The 25,461-nt window shown below is 46.3% G+C and overlaps 1 protein-coding gene and 1 pseudogene across 11 annotated transcripts in view; one reads left to right on the top strand and one right to left on the bottom strand.

Moving 5' to 3' along the window:
- The window catches only part of FRMD4A (FERM domain containing 4A), a 357,641-nt gene that overhangs the window by 136,107 nt on the left and 196,073 nt on the right, over positions 1-25,461 (bottom strand). The window contains exon 1 of one of the 11 annotated variants that reach the window (XM_088165911.1): positions 7,381-7,437. The exons of the other annotated variants lie outside the window; for them this stretch is intronic. The gene's annotated coding sequence lies outside the window, so the exon portion shown is untranslated. Of the gene's footprint in view, positions 1-7,380; positions 7,438-25,461 lie in introns of those variants that run through there. 11 annotated transcript variants of the gene reach the window in all.
- On the top strand, positions 4,000-7,913 carry LOC148223759 (uncharacterized; annotated as a pseudogene).

Here is a 25,461-nt window from a genome sequence, read left to right as displayed (position 1 = left end):
ACTTCCCAGTTAACACCCAAAATATCTTGCCCTGTACATAACTTCTCCAGATCCAACTCAGCTCAGCCAAACTCTGTGAATATCTTTATTTGGTGAGCTTTTCTTTTTTATTTCCCCCAGGGTGAATTTATTTTTTTGGATAATAATCCCTCTAAGGCAAGTTCTGCAGTTTCATCCCATGTTTGCACATTGCATAGGAGAGCTGTGATCCATCATTTGGCTTGCCAGTCCCTAATGCAGCCCAAAGAAGTAAATATCAACAGCAGAGCTAAAATGGGAGGCCCAGAGGGAAAGAGGATAAAGGATCTCTGGTGTCTTTGCACAGGGACAAGCAGAGTGGTCATGGGACAGATGCTTCATCAACTTTTGAGAATAGCTGTGCTTCAGGAAAACCAAAATATGCCTAGAAGGGTCTTGCTTCCCCTGGAAGATCTCTGTATTCACACAGTTTGCTATGCACAAAGGACACAGCACGATCTAAGGGAAAATGATCTAAATGATCTATGAGAGAAATCCTTTACCAATGAAGGACTTTGAAGTCTTTTATAAGTCACATCAACTTCTTTGAGGGGGACTCCTGGTCACCTTCTGGTTCATTCCCTACTATATTCTGCAGCAAGAAATGTGAGTCATCATAGGATAATGACCATGTGGCAATAAAGTACATGGCAATATATTATTATTACTATTTTTCCTAAAGATGTTATCATGTCTGTTAATCTCTCCTACACCTGACTTTTTAAATTCCTTGTAAACACTCATAAAATTTTAATTTTTTGTACAGTTTCACACTTGAAACGTGGAATACTTTCAGCAAAATGTTCCAGATATCACTTGTTTGTGCATGTAGACAGGGTGTAATTACATGAGAGCATCCAAGTCTTCTGGGAACACATTCACAGGAGGTTTCGTTTAGTTATAAAAGAAAACAGGACAATTTATTTGCTATTGAAACTAATGTGATTTGCTGGAGGAAAAAAAATCAATGTGGGTTCATAGGAAGATGACCAAAGTGACCCAAGGCAGTGGAAGTGATAGTATGTGTGAAATATTTTTAAAGGACAAATTAAGATTTATGGCTTGAAGTGTCCTTTTAGTGCTCATTGAGTGTTTTGTATCTACTGTATCACTAAGCCTTGGGAGGTGTGAGTGGTGCTGGCCTGATCAATGGAGCCAAGGCACTGGGCAGTGCATCACTCAGATACTGTAACAGAACAGGTCAATAGAGAGCACTGAGCAGTGTTATATATAACACATAATAGAAAACACACTTACCAAAGTCATTCCAGATGTGAAAGAAAAAAAAAAAAAGCAAGCAAAATGTTAATCTGTGTAGAGAACTGTTGGGTTTTGGGTTTTTTTTCCTCTTCTTGTTTTGAATTACACTCCAAGGACTGATAGACTTCCAGTGGGAAAATATGTCAGCGGGTTGTTTCCAGGCACTGCTAATCAGCAGGTTTGACACACATTTGATGTCCAGAGTCAGGGCTGTGGCTGTGCCCAGCCTGGGCAGCTGCCAGTGGTTCTGCCTGAGCAGCAGCAGCTGACAGGGTCAGTGCAGGGTGGGCATCATCCCCCAGCTGGGTTTCACAGGCAGGACGGGGTGAGATGCAGAGCACATTCAGATGACAAGCAGCTGACTCATGCTCAGAGATGCAGGTGTTTTCAGAAACCAGTGCTGCTTGCAGAAATCTGCTTTGGCCCCTTCTGTTCCCACTTTGCTCCCGAGTGCATCCATTGCTGAGCAGAGCGGGGGCTGCAGGGCTGGGACATCTCCCATGGGCTCTGCCTGCACACCCTGGATGAGGGATATGAAAGGGTCCAACCTGCCTTCTCTGGTCCTGACAGCTCCTGATGCTGAACACTTGTGTCTGGTGAGGACCAGAGCTCAGACAAGCCCCAACTGGGCTCAAGCAGGGAAAACTGCTTTCAGGACATGGCCTGTACTTTTATACCCCCATTCACTGCCTGACTATTGCATCACCTGTACTGAGAATTCTTTGGTTATTGGTGCAGCAAGACTTTGTCTCTGCATTGTCTCTACATCAGGGCATCTTATGACACACTAAATATGGACAGTCTGTAACCTCTGCATAGGAGAGACCTGGAATAAACACCTCAACACAAAACTGTTTTCTATCATATCATATCATATCATATCATATCATATCATATCATATCATATCATATCATATCATATCAATCAAGCCTCTGCTTTTTAAGAGCCAGGGAAGGATGTTCCTTTCTGGAACTAAACTCAGCAGCTCTTTAGTACTATGAAGAATTAATGCACAAGAGTTAAGGATGGGAAGAGAAGAGGGAAGAGCCTGATGCAATGTCTGCAATTTCAGCAGCTGGATCTGATACCCCTGAGCCCGAAGCTCTCAGGATTCTATAGATTCAATACCCATTTTGGAGCAGCCTTCTGCCATGAACACAATCAGCTGTGCCTGTGAAAGGGGACTGAGAAAGTGGGGACACAGCCCAGCACTATTGGACTTGCAAATTTCCCTCAGAACTGCCATCAGCACTTCCAGAGCATTTCAGAAGGCACATTCCATGGTGCAACACAGAGGCAAAGCAGACTCGGTGCTTCCTGCCAGTTCTCCCTGGTCTTGATGAGGAACAAGTCTCTTTTCCCAATTCCCACCACCTCCTGCAGCACAAGCCCAAGTGATACCTTCATTGACTGCATAACCACCCCAGCAGGGATGCAAAGCATCCCAGGGAGCCCAGACCACCTCAGATAGAATATTTTTCTCTTTTGGATTTTGCAGTTCAGAATTGCAGAAGACAGTGGAAGTCACCTTCCAAACTTATTTTCCAGCATGCTTCCACGCTGGGGGAGGATGTGTGTGTGCACAAAGGAAGCACTGTGTTTGATTACACATCTAAATCATCCCTGTCCCCTTTTGTACCCCATTTCATCAGGAAATGAGTGTGTGAGCACACACGTGGCAGCCACGTGTTGGGATGATGGGTGTCTTCTCAAATCCTTGGGTGGGGGGAGCCAGGAGAGACATTCCCCACGCACAGAAAGGACAAAACCATGTTTAAATGTGGAAACAGTTCAATCCACACTCGCTTCTCTAGGACAGGTGCCACGTTTCAGCTTCAGATTTTGCACTGCCTTTCCAAGCTGTTGACTTGATGCAGCAGCTTTCCATCCCCTGCTTGTCTTGCATAAACCCAGGGTCGGCTTGTGGCTGCCCCACTATCTGCAAAGCACTTCCCTGCATGAAATATTTCAGCTGGGAAGGATGGGATGCCAGCAGCGCTTACAGCGTGTGTGGTACAGCTGCAGCCACGTTCAATCCCACACGGCCAGGAAACCCAAACAAGGGTGGCTTTATTTTGATTGGGAGATCTGGAGACTTCTAAGAAGAAAAATAAATAAATAATCTAAACACTAGAGCCTGAGCCTAGTGGGTTGGCAAGCCCAACAGCCATTGTCAAAATGTTAGGTGTTACGTGTGGAAGTGTACATACAAAAGGATTTCTCTAGCCAAAATGGGAATATCAACCTTTTTTTGGTTTGCAGCTTTCCAGGAGATTTTCATTGGACCTTTCTACAATGAATTTAAGTAACAAAAAGTCAACTTGCCTACGTTTTTTACTTCCTCAATGACTTTTCCTAAAGATGTTTACACTAAATCACACCTCATCTCACCAGTGCAGGCAGAGGGTGAAAATAATCATTTAACTACCCACTAGTGATCTTTTCTTGAAGGTGGGGAAGCAGCAACTGCTCCACACTATTCTGTGAAAATGTCACAGAGAAGCTCAGGACAACAGCAGAAATTTTGTCTGTCTGTTAGGAAAGGAGCAAAGTGGGTTGTAAACAAGAAGACTTGGTGTCACTGGAAATCAGATGGTCACAGGTCCTCTGGACTCCTCTGCACTTTAAAGCTGGGCAAGGGCTGAAGTCCCACCTCACCTCACCACGCCCCAGGGTATCTGGCACGAGATTTGGGGGCCTCAGAGGAGTATCACACAACCATGAAGCAGAGATGCACTGGTAAGGGGAGATACAGGCAGCCTACCAGAGCCAAACACAGGCAAGGAGCAAACCTTCAGGCTGACATCAACTTGTGAAGTAGGTGGAGTGCAAAGGTGACTTGGAGCAGAAGAGACAGGATCAAAACTTATGTGCTTGCGATTCATCAACATGAAAGTGCTCTCAGAAGCTCAGAACTGATCAAATATCTGTCTGGGGTTCCCTCTCAGTGTCAGATCAGAGAGAAAAGCAATCAAAGACATTTTTGGTTCTTGACAAGGTTCATGCCCAGAAAAGAAGACAGGGGCTCCAGCTCATTGTGCAGCCTCACCAAATTGTAGCTTTCTAGGACATGGCACATACTGAGATTTACAGGAGGGCTGGGGATGAAGTTTTTATAAGTCTGGGAGCAGAAGAAATATCAGTGGATGCTGTCAGTTGCAGTGGTCCCTGAGGCCATGCCAGGCAATGCACTGCTGGCTTAGGGAACCTGAGAGAGGCTGGGACAACCTGGGATTTGGAGCTGGAGGAGGCTTGTAAGCAATTCCATCACAGCTTAACCTTGTCAGACCTTGCTGCCTGCTGGGCTCCTGTGCTCTGCTTGCACTGGGGCTGCAGGGCAATTCTCTCCTCCAGCTGCTGGAAGGAGCAAGCCAGCAAGGATGACTGGAGATTGACATTGCTGAGTGACCTTGGGAGCCAGCTGTGCACTCATCCTGTGATGAAGCATGGGGATCCCAGGGAGCGTCTATTACCTGTTCTTATGGCTGACCCGGTAGCACATCCCCCCAGCTTCCCAAGAAATGGACATTTGTGGGATAGCTCCCACCCAGATGGAGATTCTGGGTGCAGCTCAGAGAACCAGGAGCCTTGATTTTCTCAACCACAGAGCATTTTGAGTAAAACACACCCAAGTTTCCTGAGAGCTGAGTGTATGGCCCTGTACATGACAGCATCCTTTGCTTGTCCCAGCAATCCAGCTCACAAGAAGTGGGTCATACAGTGCCTTTCTGCATCTTCAGGGGACACCACTAAGCTCTGACCCCAAATTTGGTTAATGCTGGATCAACACACTCATTAATACCTTCTCCACGTGTCATCCTTCTTGCAATGCATGACCCTTCCTTCATAGTCCAGCTTGAGACTTCAGTGACTCCCCAGCCCCTTTCTAATTCCCCCTAATACAGCATTTTCTCCTTCATCCATACCTGCAGTTAGTTTTATTTTGGCTTTGCTGTTAAGCTGCACTCAAAACTGATTCAAGCCTTCTGCTATTACTCACACAGTAACAGTAGCAACAAAGGGGATATGTACCACTGTAATTACCTGTGATGTGTGGGACTACATTCCATGACTCGGGAATTCTTCCCCAGTCCCATGTCCCTCTTAACAACACTCAGTGCACTAGCTGAAGCTCTTGACCTGGCTCAACAGTTTGACAGGATCTCTCTCTGCACCAAATGATGCTGCATTGCTGTAGGGCCCTGAGCAACACAACGCTGTGACCACAGGTATCATCAAATATTAAGTTGTATTTTTAATGCAATAACCAGTTCAGACATGCAACAACAGGACCACCAGAAATAGTCTACAAGGAGACAAGAGTAGCTTGCCCCAAAAGGTTGTGAGTGGCTCACTAGCGCATCTATGCTCAAGTAACAGCAGATATCCAATATTTTTAACTTGGGCGTTTAAAACAAAAAATCACCTGAGCACAAAATGTTTCTTTTCCACGTGCATAAATCCACATGCTCTGCTCCACTGGTGCACTTCTCCCTTCTGTGGGAGCCGATCCCACAGCATGATGGATGAGCAATGCCAATTCCTTCAGCCTGTTTGGTCCTCTGAGGGACACAGCTGACCTTAGCAGCAGCACAAGGGGGTACTGAGCTGAAGACCCTTCAAAATATCCCCTCTTGTACCAAGAGGCAATAAATCCTTACCTCCTCGTGCTTCTGCCACAGCCCCCTTGCTCAGCAGCACAGCTGGGCTGCAGAAACCACCCCACGAGCAGCTCACCCTCCTGCAGAGCATGGCACCAGTGCTCAAAACCACCTTCCAAATATTAATATTTGGCTTCTGTAACTTGTGCCAGGAAGGTCGAGCCAAGCAGCTCTGAGCCACCAAGCTGCACCATCCCCTGGTCAGGGTCAGCATCATGGTCCGAATGAGTGCACAGGCAGCAGCAGCCCTCGGGCGGGCCCTCTGCCATCACCCCGGGGAGAAGGGGATCACCCTGGTGGGCTCAGCTCCACCGGGAATTCTCCGGTGCCTGGCAGGCAGTCCTAGGCAGGGAAGATGGCACAGACACCCACGCCTGTAACATCCCCTCCATGCTTGGGTGGGGGATGCGCATGAGACCCCGGGCGCCAATCTAGAGGGACCCGGGTCCGAGACATCCCGATATCCAGCTGGGGCTGGGCAGAGCCAGGATCCAACCTCTCCCGACACCCGAGGCACGGGGAAAGCCCGGCTCAGCCGAGCCCATGAAGTGCAGCGCGCCGGCACAGGCACCACACCCCCTTCGCCGCTGGAAAGGCGAGCGGTGCCGGCGTTTTTGTTCGGGACGATGTTTTAAAATCCCAAACCGAACCAACAAGCTGGGAGTTCAGCTTTCCCCGCGACCTGATTCGCCGGGGAGAGATTTGCTAGATCGCTCCGTATCTGTGTGTGCTATTGCTAAACCGCTGCCAGGGCTATTATTAGAAACAATTGTCTCTCCTGGAAATTTTATAGAGAGGTTCGAAACAACTTTTGTCCTGCCCTCCCCAGCAGCCAGCGGGTAACAATGCGACCAAGAACCCTCCTTACGCGGAGCCAGTCTGCAAGGCGTGCAGATGTTCTCCCATACAGACACAGTTTGGAAGCAGAGCTATACATTTGTCTTTTCTAGCCCTGAATCTGGAGCAACTTTTCTATTCCCCATTCAGCAAAATGTGCACATGGAGAAGGAAAAACAAGCCGGGGGCTTTCCCCTTAGCGAAGCCCCCGGCTCTGCACTAAACTTGCTGCAGCCATTTGGGAAGGGAAGGAGCAGTCCATCTTGGCAGTCAGTGGGGACAGGCAGCCAGATTGCTGGGGAAGGGGGGAAGGAATCGCAGCACCGGCTTCTCTCCCCCCACACACCCCGAATCCTTCCCGCAGCCGCCGCGCTCGGCTCCGTTACTCGCCCACCGAATTCAAGGGTTTGGGGATTTTATTTTTTTTGGGGGGGGAAAGGACAGGGAAAGCAGCTGCTGCCCACATTTCTCTCCGTTTGAGGTAAATGGAGGGAGGGGGCGTGGAGCAGCCCGCACATTGCGGCTGGGCTTTCCCCGGGGGCTGGAAGGGGAGCCCCGGCCCGCCTCGCCTCGCCTCCCCTCGGCAGACAAAGACCCCGTTACCTTCTCCCGCTGCCTTGGCGGCCCCGTCGGCCCCTCAGCTCCGAGCCCGGGGCGAGCGCATCCCCGCCGCACCGCGTCTCCAGGCCGCGGCTCTACCGCCCCGCATCCATCGCCCGCCTCTCGCCGCGGGGTGCCGGGATGCGCGGCCCTTCCCTCCGCTCCCGGCCGCTCCTACGGCCGTCCCATCCTCCCTGCCGGGATGCCGGAACGCTCCTTTCCCCCTTCTTCTTCCCTTTCCCCGCCTGCCGGCCCCCGGCGCCCGGCTCCTGCGCGGCCGCTGCCGCGCTGCGAGGCTGCGAGGCTGGAGCCGGGGAGGAGGAGGAGGAGGAGGAGGAGGAGGAGGGGGAGGAAGGAGGAGGAAGGAGGGAGGAGGGCAGCGAGCAGCAGTTGGCGCTGGGTCATGTGAAACAGATGAACCTGGCTCGGGCCTTCCAACATCTGGGCTCCTCCTCGCCTCTGGGAGAAGGATGAAGGGATGGAAGGACGCGGGGAGAAAGGATGCAGGGTGGAGGCATTGGCCCCCCCTGCCACGCGTGCACACCTTGGGATGATAACGGAGAGGGGCGAGAGCAGCGGGGATGCTCTGGCTGGAGGAAGAGAAGGGCCCCGAGCACCCATGGGGCTGGAGACAGAACAGCTCCTGGCAGGCTGGAGCCCTGGGAAATAGGGCAGCCTCCCTTCTGCTGATTTTTTCACCCTGGCTGGGTGAAGGGTGCAGCTTGTGATGGTGTAAAAGAGTGGGGATGCTGCCCAGCAAGAGAACATTTCTACACATTGCACTAGAGTAGCCTTCATGCAAGGATTTCACTATTAAATAATTAGATTAGTCAAGAAAGACAGTATGTGTGGGCCTCCAAAAAGTGCTGATTTATTGATTTAAACATGCACAGCATGAAGCACCCACACCATGACTCCTGTGGTCAAAACTCTGACTTGTTCCACTGCTGTGCCTCCCCATCAGTATTTTCTCTCTGGGACTGGGGTTATTCTCACTAGGTAAAAACCAGAGGCAGCTGCTGTGCCATGCTCTGTTTCAGACTGGTTGGGAAGAGGTTTACTTTGGGAGGTGAGGTATGGAGGTGAGCACTTTCCTTCATTTGTTTTCAGCTGGCATTCATGCCACCACGAGTATGCTCATGGTGACAGTGGATCTGCAACTTACATGGGATACAGGAAATTTCCCTCTTTGCCCCGCAGGAAGATAACAAAGTCACTCTCCTGACATGGTGGTGGTGAAGGAGCATAGTATCTCATTTTAACTGAGGGTGTTGCTGGGTTTGATTTGCTATCAGACTCAAAATGAAGACCATGTGTCTTTATCTACTCTCTGGACTTAAAGCAGCCAGTGGGCTGCAAAGTCCTTCTGGATACAATAACCAAATGCTAGAGCACAAACACAGTTCTCTCTTCTGTTTTTCAAGGCATAAACACAGAGCTGTGCATGCAGCCCCAGGTAGGCTCACACATCCAGCTTGCTCCACCCAAGGGGATGGTTTGATCAAGGAGATAAATATTGAGGCAGTTCTGACCTCTGGCTGCTGAGGATTTAGACCAAGTAGCTAAGGTGGCCCAGCTCTGCTCTGAAGGTAATCCCAAGGTCAGAACAGAGGGACAAGAAGCAGTAAAGGTGTCCATCCCTGCTCCAGGAAATGCTGGGTGACCATGGCTCCATTGCAAGGGAAAATATTGTGATTTAATGGGTTCATCTAATGCACATTTACATCCAGCTGCTGAAGTAGCCCTGAGGGAAAAACCACCAGAGCACAAACTGCAAAACCCCCTGGGACTATAAACCTACTAATTTCAGAAAAAGATAGAACTTCAAATTGCCTCCCAAATCATGTTCTGCTCTTTCCTTCAGGAGGTCACAATGTATCTCAAGCAGGTTCTTTCTGCAGCGCTGAAGAAGAGCATGAGCCCCAGCAGCGATTCAGTCATGACCCTGCCAAACTAGCGAGGAAAAATCACCTTCCCACTTGGATTTTCACTGAAATAGGAGGTGAAGCTGCTTCAAAGGTGCACTCACCACACAGGTGCCTGCTAGTGCTTGTTGTTCTCTAGGAGTGTGTCAAAGTCATGGACTTTGCCCTTGGGGTAGGATGATCCTTCAACTAGCAAAGCCTCAAGGCACTTTCCCCACCCTTTGCTCTATGGCACGCGTTGCCCTTCCAGGTAACTCTCCTGGCAGGATCTGCTTCCAAACCAGAGCAGACCCACGATGTGGGGCAGCTTTAGTCATCTGGTGAAAAAAGAGCTCTCCTGAGAGGTTAAATAAGCAGCAGCAGAGATTGGAAGCCCCTAATTGGAAAGTAATTTGCTTCATGCTTAGCAGCAAATACTGGAAAACAAAATTCCCTCTGCCCAAAATTGTACTGTTCACCTTTCAGAGCAGGTGTAGGGAGTTTCACAACACTCAGCTTGAAATTAACAGTTCTCTCCAATAGTCCAGTCTCTTGCCTTGGCACAAAACAGGCACGAGTTTTGGAACACTTTAGAGACAGCAAGAGAGCATTTTACTCATGCCACATGTTACAGTGGGGTGTGCCCAAAGAGCAGTCTCATGCATGTGAAACCTAAAGCTGCATCTTCCTCATACCCTTTTTAAGGATATGACCTCTCCTACCCATCCAAGGCCCCATGAACAACACTTACCCAAAAGGAAGTGTTTAACATTTCCTGCAATGGTGGGAGATATTCCTGCTACATTTCCTTTATCCTCATTCATGAAACAACATTTGTAATAAAAATAAGTTGCTTGTCTAAGTGAAGATAACATCCTCTAGCTACCTGATGGAGTTAATAAAGAACTTAGAAATGGGAACTGTTTCTTATAATGTGGAAAGACAGAGGAGTATTGTCCTTGCCAAGAGCTGATTATGATTACTCAACCAGAAAGAGGATTTTGCCCCAGCTCTTCTCCTTTATTCATTGCACCCTTCTTTCCTAGAAGAACTGGCCAGATCTGGGTTTCCTCCCCGAGTGTCATTCATCTCATGCACATTTCTCTCTAAATTTCCCAGTTATAATTCAGCATCATCAGTGGCAAAAGTTCTTTCCTTCTAGGAAATTTCATGTTCTCACGAGGTCTCTGGAGCCGGCACAACCCAAACAATGCACCCTGGTAGCAAACATCCAGCCTGGAGGCAGCAAAGCTGCTGTTATTGCAGTGATTAGAAGCAGGGAATGGCTGTGCTTCTTCCAAGCTGGTTCCTATCATGGCAAGTCCCAAAAACAGAACAGCGACCCATATATGTAACTTTGACATACACAAAATCCAGTTTCCAGCAACCAGATGATGCCCCTGTGCCAAAATAAAAACATGCTGATTTCTTTGTCTTGGTTTCTGATAATAAAGCTAGGAGGAAACACCATGGCCTTGTGGTGGAGAATTATTGTTGACAATTCATTCCCACTCTTGTTAGCAAAGATTAAAGAGCCAAAATGCTTTACAGGGAACGTGGTGATAGGACTGTGGGTGCCATCAGAATGTGTGAGCTGTTACATGAACATTTCTAGTAGTTTCAGAAAAGCTTAATGAATACTGTCTACCCCCAGAACTGCATTAATTAGCACTAACGGGCTGGAGAAGATGTCATGTCATAAAGTAATATTCACACTTACTCCATGATTTGCATCTGTAAGAGGTGCAGTGCTTTACAGGAGTCAATGCCATTTCCCCCATATGGCACATCTGAAACCCATGGCAGGTGAGGAAAATGCTTTCAAAGAACATTCAGGATTTGCTGAAGGTGTCTAACTGCCTGTCTCCCTGTGGGAGGTGTTCAATGGCCTAACTCTCATTGATTGCACAACTCTTAACTCATAATATTTGAGTGGCAGTAAAAGATTAAAAAGCCTCAAACTTAAAAAGCAACATGGGCCTGAGTAACTTGGGAGCTGAAATCCATTTCCAGAGATGATAAAAGCTAGTAGGCACACAAATTTCACTGTAAATCAATGCAGCTGACTTATTGTAACCATGACAAGGGTCAGCCAGACCTAGAAAATGAAATGTCAGGTTAGCCTATGGGTTAATTCACGTGGTCCCTCTGAAATTCATCGTATGAAATGGTCTTACTGATCATGAGCTCTGATGTAGTTTGGCTGGAGAAGAAGCACTAGTATCTCTCGTTTTCACCTGAAGCAATCTGTACCCTCCACACACTGAATAGGCCTCAATATGGGGAGGTAGAAAAGAGACTGGCATGAGCTAGTTGGTCACCCAAGCCACCAGGCTGCCCTCACCCCCTCCCATGGACCAGGGCCAGCAAAAAAGAATGGAGGGTTGTGTGGGCCACCACCAAGCCTGTCCTCATCACTCTATTTTCCTCCATAACAGCATTTGATGAGTTGTGACCTTGTGACAATTCATTCTGAGGACTTTGGAAACCAGGTGGAAACCACAGGGATCTCATTCAAAAACATAAAATGCAGTTGCTCAGAGCAGAACCTGACTCATAACTGGGTCTGGACCTGTAAACCATGGATAGGGCACATGCAGCACCAACTGTCACAGCACAGCATGCTTCCAACTGGGAAGATCTCCAGGTTTACTGGGTGATCCCAGAGCCATGAGATGTTTCTAGTTAAGCCTTTCATAGAAACACTTCCCTTCTGAGATGAACTGTGGGTGTTATTCCCATGTCATGCTTTCATTAATTTCCAGGACAATCCCTTAAGTAATTGGGGCACAAAAGGCGGGGGGAAAGGGAGAAGCAGGACTTTAGCTTTGGACAAAATAAGCCTCCAGGGCATCTGATTAATTTTCACACAGACTCTACTTAAAGGATCTCAGAGAGCTGAAGAGGGAAGGAAGCAGACCTCAACAGAGAGCTGGTGCAATAAATCCTCCCTTCATTAGGCAAGGGAAGTGCATGCTGGCAGGATTATCATGCAGGGCAGCAAAGCTCGGTCCTCACGAGGCAGCTGAGACGGAAGGTGGGGACAAGCCAACTCCAGCTGGTTGGTGCCATGACCCTGGGCTGGCAAATCCTGCCTGCTGCCTCCAGCTCCAGCCTGGGGCTGCTGTGGAAAGGGACAGGAGTCACGTGTAAGTCGCCTGTGTCCCAGTTAGCTCTGGGTAATCCTGGCATCCAAGAGGCCAAACAAATCAAACAGCTCAAGTGTGCACGAGGGAGCAAAGAGGAGCCACCAGCCCTGCCAGGGTCAGCCACGAGTGGAGTGATGCTGGAGAAAGGGGACATTCCTACAGTTCCTTCCTCTTTGCACCCACCTGGGTCTGGGACCAAGGAGAAGAAAGAAGGAAATCTTCCTGATGGAACTTGCTGTGAGCCATGCCTGTCCTTGCAGGAGGAATAGAAGGGATGAGGGATTCCTGTCCTTGATGGAGGTCAAGTCCTCACAAATCCCTTCTCCCACGGGGTAGAGGGGACACATGCTTCCCTTTTCCTCAGAGCTGAGCAAAGCTCTGCCTCAGAAACTTCTTCCTATTCACAGAATATTGCCGTTTTCACCTGAAATTGCTTGAAAGCAAACCAATGCAGGAAGGAGCAGACATGGCAGGGGCCCTTTCCATGCATAAAAATGGATTGGTGGTGGGAGATGGCAGAGGCCTTTCCCCAGGGGAGGAACAGGAGCTCCAGAAGATGCTCATGGAGTGGCAGAGAGACCTTTTTGGCTGGAGGAGACCAGGAGAGAGGTTCTCAGACCACCAGCATGGCTCCAGCGTGGGCAGAAGTAAAACACAACTAATAAGAAGAAACCTCTTTGTTCCAAAGGCAAGTGAACAACCTCATACATGCAGGGGAACTTCTGAGCAAATGGTGAGTGAATGGCAAGAACCTGAGAACAAGGCTGGAAAAAGGTAAAATTATTCTCCCCCACACTTTTCTCAGATGCTGCAGTTGACTGGTGCTGGTGAAAATCAGCCAGAAGCCTTCTTTGATGTCAAAAGGCAGCACAGGTAATTGTGAAGAGCATCAAATGAATCAGCTGAGAGAGCCAAGCCCAAAAACGTGCCTCCTGTTAGGCAAAAAATACATGTACTTCTTGCACTGAGCTACATAATGAAGTACTTTCTTTTGCACAGAGGAATAAATCAAACTCATTCTCATTTGTTTGGGCTTTTTGTACTGAAATAGCCTTTGTACTTTGCATGATTTCAGATTTGAAGAATATTTTTGTAGTTTTACACTGCCTTCTACTGAGGATTGCAAAACTTACACCAGTTGGAAAAGCTTTCTATTCCACATTTTGCAGAAAATCCTGATAACATTTCAAAATGGCATCAAAATAATTATGAAAAGATTTTTCTAAACATATGTAGCAAAAATAAAAAGCCACTCAGACAATGTTTCAATACATAACTTCAACCTTAAAAAAGGGCTCAGGAAATAGTGAGGTGACACAGTAAAATGACAATTGTAGTAATTAAAATAAAAAAACCCTCTAAGTTTGCTTTCCAATTTCTGTTACTTTTCGGTTATGCTATATTATTTCTTTAAGTATTTTTCTCTACTCCATTGCTTACCCACCAAATAAAATCAGGGAAGGCTCCTGTAGGTGTTAGTAGGGGGTAGCCTAATTTCAGATGCAGGTATGGTTTTTCAGGTAACCTTTTCTTCCTGAAAGTTTTCACTATCTCTGTGAGGCAAGATCATTACCTCAGTTGAACAGATGGGAAAATGGAGTCATAGAGAGATCAATTTACCTGGGCAAGATCCTGTACCAAATTGGGCACAGAGAGAGAGGGAGAGGCAGATGTAGGAATAAATCACAGGCCTTGTGACACCAAACCCTTTGTGCTGGCTAGAGACCCCTCTTCTTCCCCCCACTAATGAATTGGTGATTAACAAGGGCTGCTCCATATCTGACAGTTTTATTGGTGATTCCTACTTTACACTTTTCTTAATCTTTATGAGGCGATCCCCGAAAAGAGAGGAAGGGAACAGAAAATAAATCTCAGAGCCAGTAAGTCCTCATGTCATAAAAGTGCAGTGAACAGATCTTATATGTCAGAAAATATTTATCTGACCAATAATGTTTGTATTTAGACCCAGTCAATAACAAACATCGAAATTATATCTAATATGAAAACATTTTAAATGGGCTCATCTCTTCTAAATAAACACAAAACCAGTCATAATGGTGCTCTGCTAGAACAAAGGCTCAGTGTTACTTGATTTATTGTTTAACTTGAGTCTGATTACTGCCTATCTGATGTCTTTGGGAGCAGGGGCTTCTATTGCTCATCTGAAAACTATTTCATTTTCATTACCGAGGCACACAGGATAAAACCCAGCTCTCCTGATACCCTATCCAGGGTGGTCACCACAAAGACCCTCAGCTAAGGAGACTGAAGGGTTTGATTAGTTCACTTCACAAAGGCTTCTCATTTCTTCTCCATACACAGTGGTGATCTGGTTTCTGAGCATCCCAGGGTCTGCACTAACCTGTGATGTCCCTCTGATGTCTAACTCTGTTTGCCACACAGACCCAGAGCTGCTGAAGATCAGCCCTGAGAAGGGCAGGAGGGCCTGGAAGTGTCCCAGTGATGGGACTCAGCAGTCCTTGCTTGCTGCTGTTTGGGACATGAGAGTCTTGTGCTGATGCCTCTTTGAGGGCTCTTTATGTCTTTCATCTAATGACTGTAACAGGCCTTGCAGACATATATGGGGCTGTAGGATAAATGATGTAGATATTTTCCCCCAAAAGTAAGAGATAAGAGATAAGAAACTGAAATTCATATGTCCTGTGGAGGTCTCAAACCACAGAGCCTTTGCATTAAAAGGGTGAACATCTTACCCTAGTTGCTGTGGCTTAAAAAATGCTCCTGTTGCTCAGCCTGTCATCCCCTGCTCCATTTTTGCAGGAAAGGATGGATCAGTACTGATTCATAAGAAGTCATGATTATACATCTAATCCCCATTTGAGAACATGTGTAACCTGTCTGACACTGCCTCAGAGGTGAGATGTAGGATTTGCACTGTAGTAGCACCTTTTCCCCATGGCCACCTTGACTGCTGGGAGTGAGAAACGGGAGTTTTGTTTCTGAAGACTGATGAGTTCCACAGAACTCAGCTACCAAAACCCCAGTACCTGATGGCTACTATAATGTTATATGTAATGCTAATGTTATAATGTTAATGTTATGATAGTTTCTGTAGTGTTGTTGCAGTCTTTGGGCTAAGGAAAACTAGGTGCCTGTTTTTCAGATGGAACAGGTTGTGATCATGGTTGAATCTGTTCCCTCCCACCTATTCCTCAGTGACATTTCAGCTTGTATTATCCCTCTGTCTTCACCTATAACCGGAATTTGAGCATGACACACTTCTCCCTATCCTAAGAAGAGTGTGAAGTGTAATGCATTAAACCATGAGAGGTGAAAAGAGATTTCAGACATAACACACAAATCAACTATTGTTAAAGTGATACCTTTTGCAGTGACTCTTTGGGTTTGTTTCATTTAAAATGTGGCAAGAATTTCTATTCAGATCACCTATAGCAGCATATTCCATTGGTCAAAAAGGACACCTGGCAATTAAGTTCACTCACTAATAACTCACTAATATTTGCAGAACACAGTGATGGTGACTGCAGTCTTTGTTGATAAGATTTTGAGTACATTGAAAACATTTTCATATTGAGTATGTTGGAAGGGCTGTTATTAAAGCTATTGAACAGGCTTAAACACAGTCATGGTTAGTGAAATAAATATTTTCAGGCAAAACAAGAATTTCTGCAGCAATTCTCATGAAAAGCTGTATGGGAGTAGGAAAGGAAATAAAACCCAAATGCCCCACAGTCCTTGATGTTTGCAATCACTGCCTAACTGCAACTAAATACAAATAAACTGCACGTCCAAAGTTGGGACAAACACCTGCACTGGGAGTTGACTGCATTCATGCACTATCCTTTGCATATTCGAGCTGTAACAAGTGAAACCAATGATAAAAGGCTCTGCTGTGCCTTGTCTGCACAAGATTGCTGAGAATCCACCACCGTGGAGGGTGGCAGGGCTGTGCTGCTCTCTGGGGACCATGGCTTGGATGTCCCCACCTGATGGCCAGGTGGCTGGAGCAGGGTCACACATCCCCAGTGGGTCTGGACCATCTCAGAGGGGCAGTGATGCTATTTCCCCACCATAGCTCAGGCTCTTCCTTTACAGCAATGCTGATTTTCTTGTCCCCTGGTTTGCAGTCAGACACTTCTGCCCCTCCTCCTCCTCATCCCAGAGACAGCTGCCTTGCTGCAGTGACAGTGACCTTATGATCTGAGAGTGCAAGTTGCCAAATCTCATGATAGATGACATTTTTCTGAAAATGAAATCCAGAAGGTGAAGGAGAATCAAGCCCAACTCTGCTCATTTTATTAATTCCATTATTTTAAAGCAGTCTTAATATTTTTGAACCTTGGTAATTTTGAAAACAAAACCTACTCTGCTGGTTAGAGTCAAGGGAATTGTCTGATATATTAATATACACTTTTTACTGTATGGTGATGAATATTTGCTTATGGAAGACTCTATCCTAGTTCATTTTCTAATGACAGTAACTAGTTTTCATATAATTTCTCTGGTTGTTGTTTCATGAGGGGACTACTGCGCTTGGATGCTTCCAAAATCTCAGCTGCCAGCTTCATGTGAAGGGAGGACTGAAATAAATGGGAAATAAATGAGAGAAAGATGAACAAAGCTAATAGTTAAAGGGTCACAGCAGCAACTTCGTTGCAGGAGGAAAAACATTAATTAAATGTTCTTTCTCCATAAGTTGCTTGGAAACACAGACTGAAAAGCTGACCTGGGTGGTCTTGTTTCAAAGGACTTGAAGGAAAGATATTTTTCTTTCTTTGTGCAGACGGGACTGGAGAAATAGGCACAAGCTTTTCCTGCCCCAAGTAGGATAAAAGAGACAAGTGTGGGAACAAGTGCTGGGGAGCAGAGAGGTGGGCAGAAAATGGGCAAAATGCAGCCTATAAAACTGATCCTGGAAATCAGCAGTGCTGGCACCAATCTAGAGGGTAGGCTGTTAGTGAGGGAGTGAGGGCTGGCAGTGGGATTTGTGCTGCTGATGTCACAAGACAGTGGCTGTGTCCCAGTACCTGGGCTGGGACAAACCTTCTCCTGGGCAGACCTGTGCAGCATCAACCCAAGTGAACTGAACTGGGAAAACACAGTCATTAACTAAATGCTACCACTATTATCACTCTGAAAAATAATTGAGAATGGCAAAGTTCCCAACACCTCCCAGCGCTCTCTATACAGGTCTCCCCCTATTTTGTAGTCACTGTTTTTCCCCTTTTCCCTTTTTATGGCTGTTATTACTGGAATTATTGCTGTGCAAACAGGGTGTCTGTCTATGTGAAACACTGAAGTTACAGTTTCCCTCCTAGATGGCAGTGTAAATTATTACATGGGCTACCCTATAATCTCTGGTCATGTTCCACAGCAAGGTAATTGATTCCCAAGTCACTAAAGCTAACTAACATGACTGTAAATCTAATGCTTGAGCAGTGTTTGCTATTAAAAAGTCAACATCTACAATAGTTACTACGCTGCAATTACTAGAAAAATGCTGATTTGCTCTAGACTTGGATCAGGGAGTAATTGTAGCCTCTCTTGAGACCTAGAGTGTGATAATTGGTGGTGAATGGTGGGTTTTTCCAGTGGTGATCACATAGGTTGTCTCTGTGGTTATTCCCAGAGCCTTTATAGCACTGTTCTGCAGCTGCCAGTGCTGGGCTGGGTACTTCCACCAAGGCCCAAATAAATAAATAAACCCTCTAGGAAGAGCACACATACTCAGATTCTGAGCTGGTGCAGACCTAGAGCCGAGTCTGAGGACGGTGCCAGTACACAGAAACCTGCTGCCTTCTGATGCCACTTCCTGAGTCAAGTGAGAAATCTCATGACTTCTGAATTCAGGCCTCTGGGCTACAGCCTACCTAGAAATAGGAAGGTTTTTCAAGTCATATCACTAGATTTTTAACTTTTGAGGATGCACTGGATCTGTGTGCAGCTTGCTCTAGCCTTTGATTCTCTAGAGCAACTGGGACAATGCAGGAGCCACTGCTCTGCTTTTCAACCCCATGGGAAAAGTTCTGGAGATCAGGATGTGGCTGGTCCTCGTAGCTTTCCATGCCCCTATATCCATGGGAGTGAGAACAGTGTTACAAGGCTCCCCAAAGAACAAGGATGTCAGTTCTCAGTGTTTCAGATGGTTATTTCACCTAAATACAGACAACACTCAGACCTGGAGAGAGGAGACCCCATAGGAGGCCATCCTATTGTCATCAGAGGAGGAAAGAACAACCCTTGAGAGGAGTTAATTTCAGTAGCAGCTTACTAAATACTTTGTGTAGGGCTGTGCAAAATATCTGGAGGGAAATCTGGAAGTCTTCCTTTTCATGGCTTTCACTAGAAATTCTTTTTCCTGCTGATTTCCCCTTGCAGAGAAACAAGCAAGCCCAAGCAAATAAACAAGGCAATCCATAGGAAATACCCCATTTCCCTCTCATCCTTTTATTCCCTCAAAACAAAATCCTTCAGCTGCTGGATGGCTGAGGACAGCTTGCTGCTTCTGACAAACAGAATCAAGAAACTGCCACCTGCTTTGATGCTTCACTAAGGTTTTTTTCCAAAGTAGTGAAGAAAACTGATTTCTGCACTACCAAGCAACCAGGAACAAAATCACATAAAGGATGGTGCAGAATTGCAAATGTCATTTTTACACACTCCCTGGCAGAAACAGCTAATAATAATAATAATAATGGTAGTTATAATAGTAATAATAGTAGTAATAGCAATAGCTTAGAAAAAATAATTAGTTTGACCCTAGAGTAGAATATAAATGGGTGCACAAGTTAAACACCAGCATCCTCCTCACCCCCATCACAGCATGGGCAGAGTTCTGTGCTGCTTTGACTGGGGATGAGGGACACAGACATGGACACAAGCTCTGTATGGCAGGTCCCTGCATGGGGACACCTTCCCTCCTTGCAGTGCTTGTGACAGCTTGCAAAAACTGGGACAACTGAAGTTAGAAGTAGGAAAGAAGTCTGGGGGAAAGGAAGAGGAGAGGGGAAAAAACCCCAAAAGAAAGCCAGATGTAAGGAATACCTTTTTTAAATGAGTCAGTTTAGCAGTGATTGTGTTTATATTGCAGCTGAGCATCGTTGTACTTGTGTGGCTGTTCATACATCATTGTGCTAATGAGGTAATGAGTAACTAGTATGCTGCAGGATGCTTTATTTCCACTGAACAACCCAAAGCCTCTCAAAATAAGGTTTGAAACCCAAAACCAAACATCTGGGATGCTTTGGGAATGGTGGTAAGAGAAGGAAAATGAGCCCTGCATTCAGCCCTGTCCCCTTGGGAGCTGTCTGGGGGTTTTGTGCTTTGCTGCACAAAGCATCTTTTCTTTGCTTTCCTGCACCCATGGACTGACACACGGTTCACTCTGCTCCCACTGGGTGAGCAGGAGAGGAGCAGGAAGAGAGCCCTGCCGACCTTCATGCTGGGAAACAAAATAAATGAATACCTGCATTTGCCCTTCCTTATCCTGCAATTTTCTGAGCCCTCATGGAGCACCACAACCTGCCTTCTGACAGTGCTGCCCTGCCATGCCTACCAAAAATCCTCTCTAAACCAAGCCATCCACACAGAGCCAACAAGGATCTGGGTGCTTATGGTGGGACAGAAATGTTAAATACCGTGCTCATTTATTTATGACTTCTTCAGCCAACAGCAACTACAAGCAATAATTGGATTGTGCTCAGCATAGCTGGATTGATTTTCTACTTAATAATAAAACCAGGCCCTCTGTTTATAATGGCAACCCTAGAAACGAGGAGATGGGGTGAAAAATGCATTCAAGGCGTGATGCTAATGCTGAAAATTCACGTGGCCCTGGGTGCAGAGCAGGATCTCTGCCAGATGCAAATGTTGTACTGGTGACTGATAAAACAAGCACTTTGAGGCCTCCTGTGCCTTCCATGGAATATTTACCAACTTTGGCAGGCTGTTATTTAACGTTTTGACAAAGGACAGCGGACACAGTGTATTTTTTTGTAGTTTTCTGAAGGTTGTGGCTAACCCCCAGTGCAATCTGCAGTGGCCTCTGGCTGCCTCCAAGGGGTGAGTGGCATTTGGACTGAATTACAGAGCAGCACCAGGGAGCTGGCCTGCCCAAACCCCTGTCTTCATCTGAAACAGAGCCTAAAGTTACATAAATATGACAGACCCAGCACCTGCTGTGCAGCCCCTGTGGATGGGTATCCATGCAGACAGGGCTGTTTCTCCAGTGCTGCTCCTTGTGCCCCACTGGCAGCTTCAGCAATGGAATGGAACAGGTGGCTTGTATCTTGCTGTTCCCTCCTTCAACCAATGCCCTGGCACTACTGGCAGCAGATTAAGGACCATAATCATGGCTACAGCATTGCTAATGGGTGTTTGAGGATGCCAGCCACTCTGGAGGCATAAACATAACCTAGCTTTCCATGGGCTTTGCCTTTTTTGAGCAACCATGATGCTCTGACTCTTTCCTGAGCTTGCAGCTGTGGAAAGCACTGGGTACCCAAAGCCACCTGAGGCTTCCTGGGGAATAATATGCCCGAGGATGGCTGCAAAAAAAAATCACTGCAAAAGGTGCTTTTGCTTCTGCTTTGCATCCAGCATTGTCCAGACAGGAGGAGCTGGCCCTGCACTTTGGGTGCTATGTGGGCACAGAAGATGCTTGTGGAAGGGCACATTTTTCCCTGTGCTACAGCATCCAGACCTTTTTCTGGACCCTACTGTAATCACAGCAGCACAGACTCAGTGAGGTTGGGAAAGGCCTCTGAGACCATCAAGTCCAACCTATGACCAAGTTCCACCTTGCCACCCAGACCATGGCACTGAGTGCCACATCCAGTCTTTCCTCAAACACCTTCAGGATGGTGATTCCACCACCTCCCTGGGCAGTCCATTCCAATGTCTAATCACCTCTTCCATGAGGAAATTCCTCCCTCTGTCCAACCTGAACCTCCCCTAGAACACCTTAAGACCATTTCCTCTCCTTCTGTCACTTGTTGCCTGGGAGAATAGTCCAACATCCACGTTGCTGCAACCTCTTTTCAGGTAGTTATAGAGAGTGATAAGATCACCCCTGAGCCTCCTTTTCTACAGGATTGAAGATCTGCAATGTACTAAAATAAAAATACAATCCCCATTTAGGCAGTGACCTGTACCAAGCCTGCTGTTGTGCTCAGTATGGCAGATGCAAGGTGCTGTCAGCAGAGTCTGTCAAAATCAGTTTGCAACAGCATGAATTTAGAGAATGTTTTAATTTCTCTTTCTGTAGTCTCCAGTAATTGATTACTTACTATTATAATATAATTATGATTTATAATTATCAACAGCTTGATGATCTAGAAGGGATTAAAGCAAGATTCTGATGAACATGGTAGATTTTGGTTGGGAAATCAGGCCTGAATGTCTAAACATGTTGCCACATTTCATCTAAAGTGTTCAGTGCCTAACACTGCCCTGGTGCAGTGCTGAGACCTTGTGCCAATTGTCACATTTAGGCACACTGAGATTTTGGTTCAGCTCAAATGGGGACTCAGGTTTGCATTAACTTGAGGTAACTCATTTGGGGTGATGTGCAGGTAAATGCTGAATTCCAGGTGCTGAGAAACCAACCCTACTTTTCTGAAGTGTTTGAATCCACTTTTTGGACTGGTATCTCCATTCCTGGCACAACAAAGAATGTCCTAACTCAGAGCCCATCTTTCCCTCTTTGAACATGCCCACAGAATAAAACCAAAGGTTGCTGCAAGAAGGTTGGCAGTTTGATTGTTTTAAGGACTCTTTTCCATACACATACATATGTTTATGTGCAAAATTGATGTATATTTGTTGCTCTTGTGACAGATGTATTTCAGTGAGAACTAGGGCTAGTGGGTCATCATGCTGAAGGAATTTTGAAGGCAATCCTGAAGGTGCTGTGCATTATGTACCATCACCATTTAGTAAGAATTTATGCACCCAGGATGAGTGACTTACCCAGCTGCAACAGATTGTGTTTGGGGCATTTGAAGCTGTGTGACTCCTGTCCCACATCCCCACCTTGGTTATCCTCAGTTCTGAAGGAACAAGGGAGAAACCCCCAAGAGAAAAACTCCAGATTATTCACAGAATGACAGCATGTCACCAAATAAAAAGAGAAAGCATGAAAAGCAGGTCATGCCTGTCATCCTCAGTGCGAATCCCCTCTGATGCTGACAGCCTTGTTTCAGGATTTATGCAGCCAGTTCCTTGCAGGATAATTAACAGCCAGGCTGGGTGACGTCTGACCAGGATCTCTGCCCCAGGGTCACCCACCCTGGGTCACCCACCCTGGGTCACCCACACTGGGTCACCCACACTGGGTCACAGATGTCCTGCCTGTGCTGGAGGAGGAGGACCCTGCCCTGGGGAAGGGTGTCCAGATGATGCAAGGGTCTCCTGCCATGCCCCAACTTTCCCCTGCTTTATTGACCAGGGTGGAAGGAGATGGGGACACCAGGCAAAAACACTCTCCCAGTGTTAATAAAACAGGTAAAGCCTTTTATCTGGATGTCCACTGCTATGAGTTATGTGCACTTAAACCAGCCCTACCACTCAATCTCTGATTTTGAGGGATTTAAAGCCAGGCCTAACTCATGACATGACTGCACATCCTAGAGAAGAAAGGTCTTTTGAAAGCAACCTTGAGCTCAGTGGGACCCTCTTCAGAAGCTGTTACTTCGCATTTCACTTCACCCTTGGAAACATGTCACCCTTGCTCTGAAAATCAGACTCTTGTGTTCTGCACAATGCAGGTTCTTCCATGGGGAGTGAGCTGAACTGAATAAGTCTAATCTGCTTTTGTCACTGGTACCATTGGTGTGAGAATGGACACAGCTCTTCCCTGGTCAGCAGGCACATTTAATGCTGTCTGCATGACCAGCCCCTGAGCAAAGGGACTACTTTGGTAAACTGGAAAGTAGTATTTTGATGAAAGTAGTATTTGACAGAGAAAGTGCCCATGACAAAATGCCCTGGAAATTTATGTTTTGCTAAAAGTCCTATTTGGTTGTGAAAAAGCAGGAAAATTCACAACAATTTATTTTGACTTTCCTTACAAAAAAAAATAAAAGGCTTTAATTTGCAAATTTTTTTAAGGCTTAAGAAAAACATGTAATATAAATACTGTCACAGTCAATATATTTCAATTTTACCAAACATTGGGTTGTGAATTTTAAAATCTGAAATGCCTTTTTCAAGCAGGGCCCAGGACTAAAACAAGGCAAGAAACCCTTAGAGAATGAGAATTTGATTTCTTCCCTATCATCTTTCCATGGCCTAATCTCAAGAGGGTCAAATGTGTTTTGGGAAGACAGCGCTGCTGTAGCTGTGTCTTTCCATTCTTGATTACAAACCATCTTGGCCTCAGGGTGATGCACAGCTTCCCACACTCCTCCACCACTGACTGCCCAGCACGGGGCAGCTGGGTGATAGAAACTCACATAGGCTGAGCCAGGATCAGTTTTGTTCTGCAGATTTGAGTATTTTGAAATATTTATTATTTTACACATGCTCCCCTAGTCTGGGCACATTATAAATTCTTATTGCTGTATAAGAATATATAGGAATAATAAATTCTTATTATTTATATAGGAGAAAAACTTAAACTCTCAGCTCCAGGGCTTGATTTTTCAGCTCAGGTAGCAAACGCTGAGGATGATGGATCCAACACCAGGCACTGGCTGTGCTGATGGCTGTCACGACAGGGGTGCCAGCTGCATCATTAAGGTACCCTCTGGCAGCATATCAGCAACTGCAAGAGTGTACAGGATTAGTAATAAATCAAACACATCCTGTGAACATTGTTGCAGGATATGATTAATTTCCCTGTATGCCAATAGCACAGTGAGACAGCTCCTCAGTTACTATAAAGCTCCTAATTCTGGACTTCGAGATTTGGCTTGGTGCTTGCTCACTTGAGACTCCCAGCCAGTTTGCCCATATCAGCATGTATTATATTGGCTTCTCTGTTCAAGGTCAGATCCTGGTAAAATCTGCAATTTACAGCGAAGGAAGTTTGCCTTGAAGCAATGGACAGAGATTAATGAGAGCTGCTTTGCATGCAATTGCATTCCAGAAATACATATAGGATTAGTACATCCTGGGGAAAGGGAGCTTGCATGGGTCCAAGCAGTGAATCCGAGAGCCAGAAGAGACCACAGTGGACAAGGCCACTGTACAAGTGCACAGACAGAAGTAAAAGACACTGATTTTCCAACACCTGTTCCCACAAGCCAGGGAAAAACATTATGGAATAGAGACTCCTCCACTTCTGCTCCTCACCCTGCTGCCTAAAAGCCCAAATAACCCTGTGCCTGTGGAAGCAGCCACCCTGACCCAGCTCTCCATCAGCCTGGTTGGTATAAATCAGCAGTATTTCCCTCTCATAATTCACATTTACCTCTGCATAAACATGGACAGAATTCAACCTGTTAATATTTCTGCATTTATCATCCCTCTATCCTATCTCCACATGGACTGCAGGCCTGTAAGGGCATGGGGCTGGTGCAGCTGAAACATCCTGGGTGGGGAGGGAAGATCCCAAGATCCATCTGCAGAATGGCTGAACGAAACCAAGAGGGAAAGAGCCACTCCTGGAGACCTGTGGGGTGGAAAACCTATTGTCTGGGGTGCAATTCAATTCAGACTGTGTTTTCCTGGTGCTTGGGTTGTAATGACATGGTTATGTCCCCGCTGAATCGTTGGCCTTTACAGTGTTTGGATTTCCTGGTCACTCCATTGTGAAGGGCCCCATTCACTCAGGAGTGTTTACCCAGCTGCAGGAGCTCCTCCAGAGCTCAGGAACTGGACACAGCACCATGGATTGTGGGAAAGAGAAAAGCAATGAGCTCAAGAAGAATAAGAAAGCTAAGAAGAAATCATGCTGGAAATACTGTACTTGCTGTGGGATGGCTGTGTGCATGAGAGGTCTCATTCCATGGGTGGCAGTGAGCAGGTGCTCTTGCTGGGATCAGTGCACTCAGGGGCTCTACATTACCTTTTTCAGGACAAAATCATGTTGGTGGCCACAACAAATG

This window comes from Sturnus vulgaris, chromosome 5 (genome assembly GCF_052056855.1).
Source record: "Sturnus vulgaris isolate bStuVul1 chromosome 5, bStuVul1.hap1, whole genome shotgun sequence".
Classification (NCBI taxonomy): Eukaryota; Metazoa; Chordata; class Aves; order Passeriformes; family Sturnidae; genus Sturnus; species Sturnus vulgaris.
This window is presented reverse-complemented; position numbering and strand designations above follow the sequence as displayed.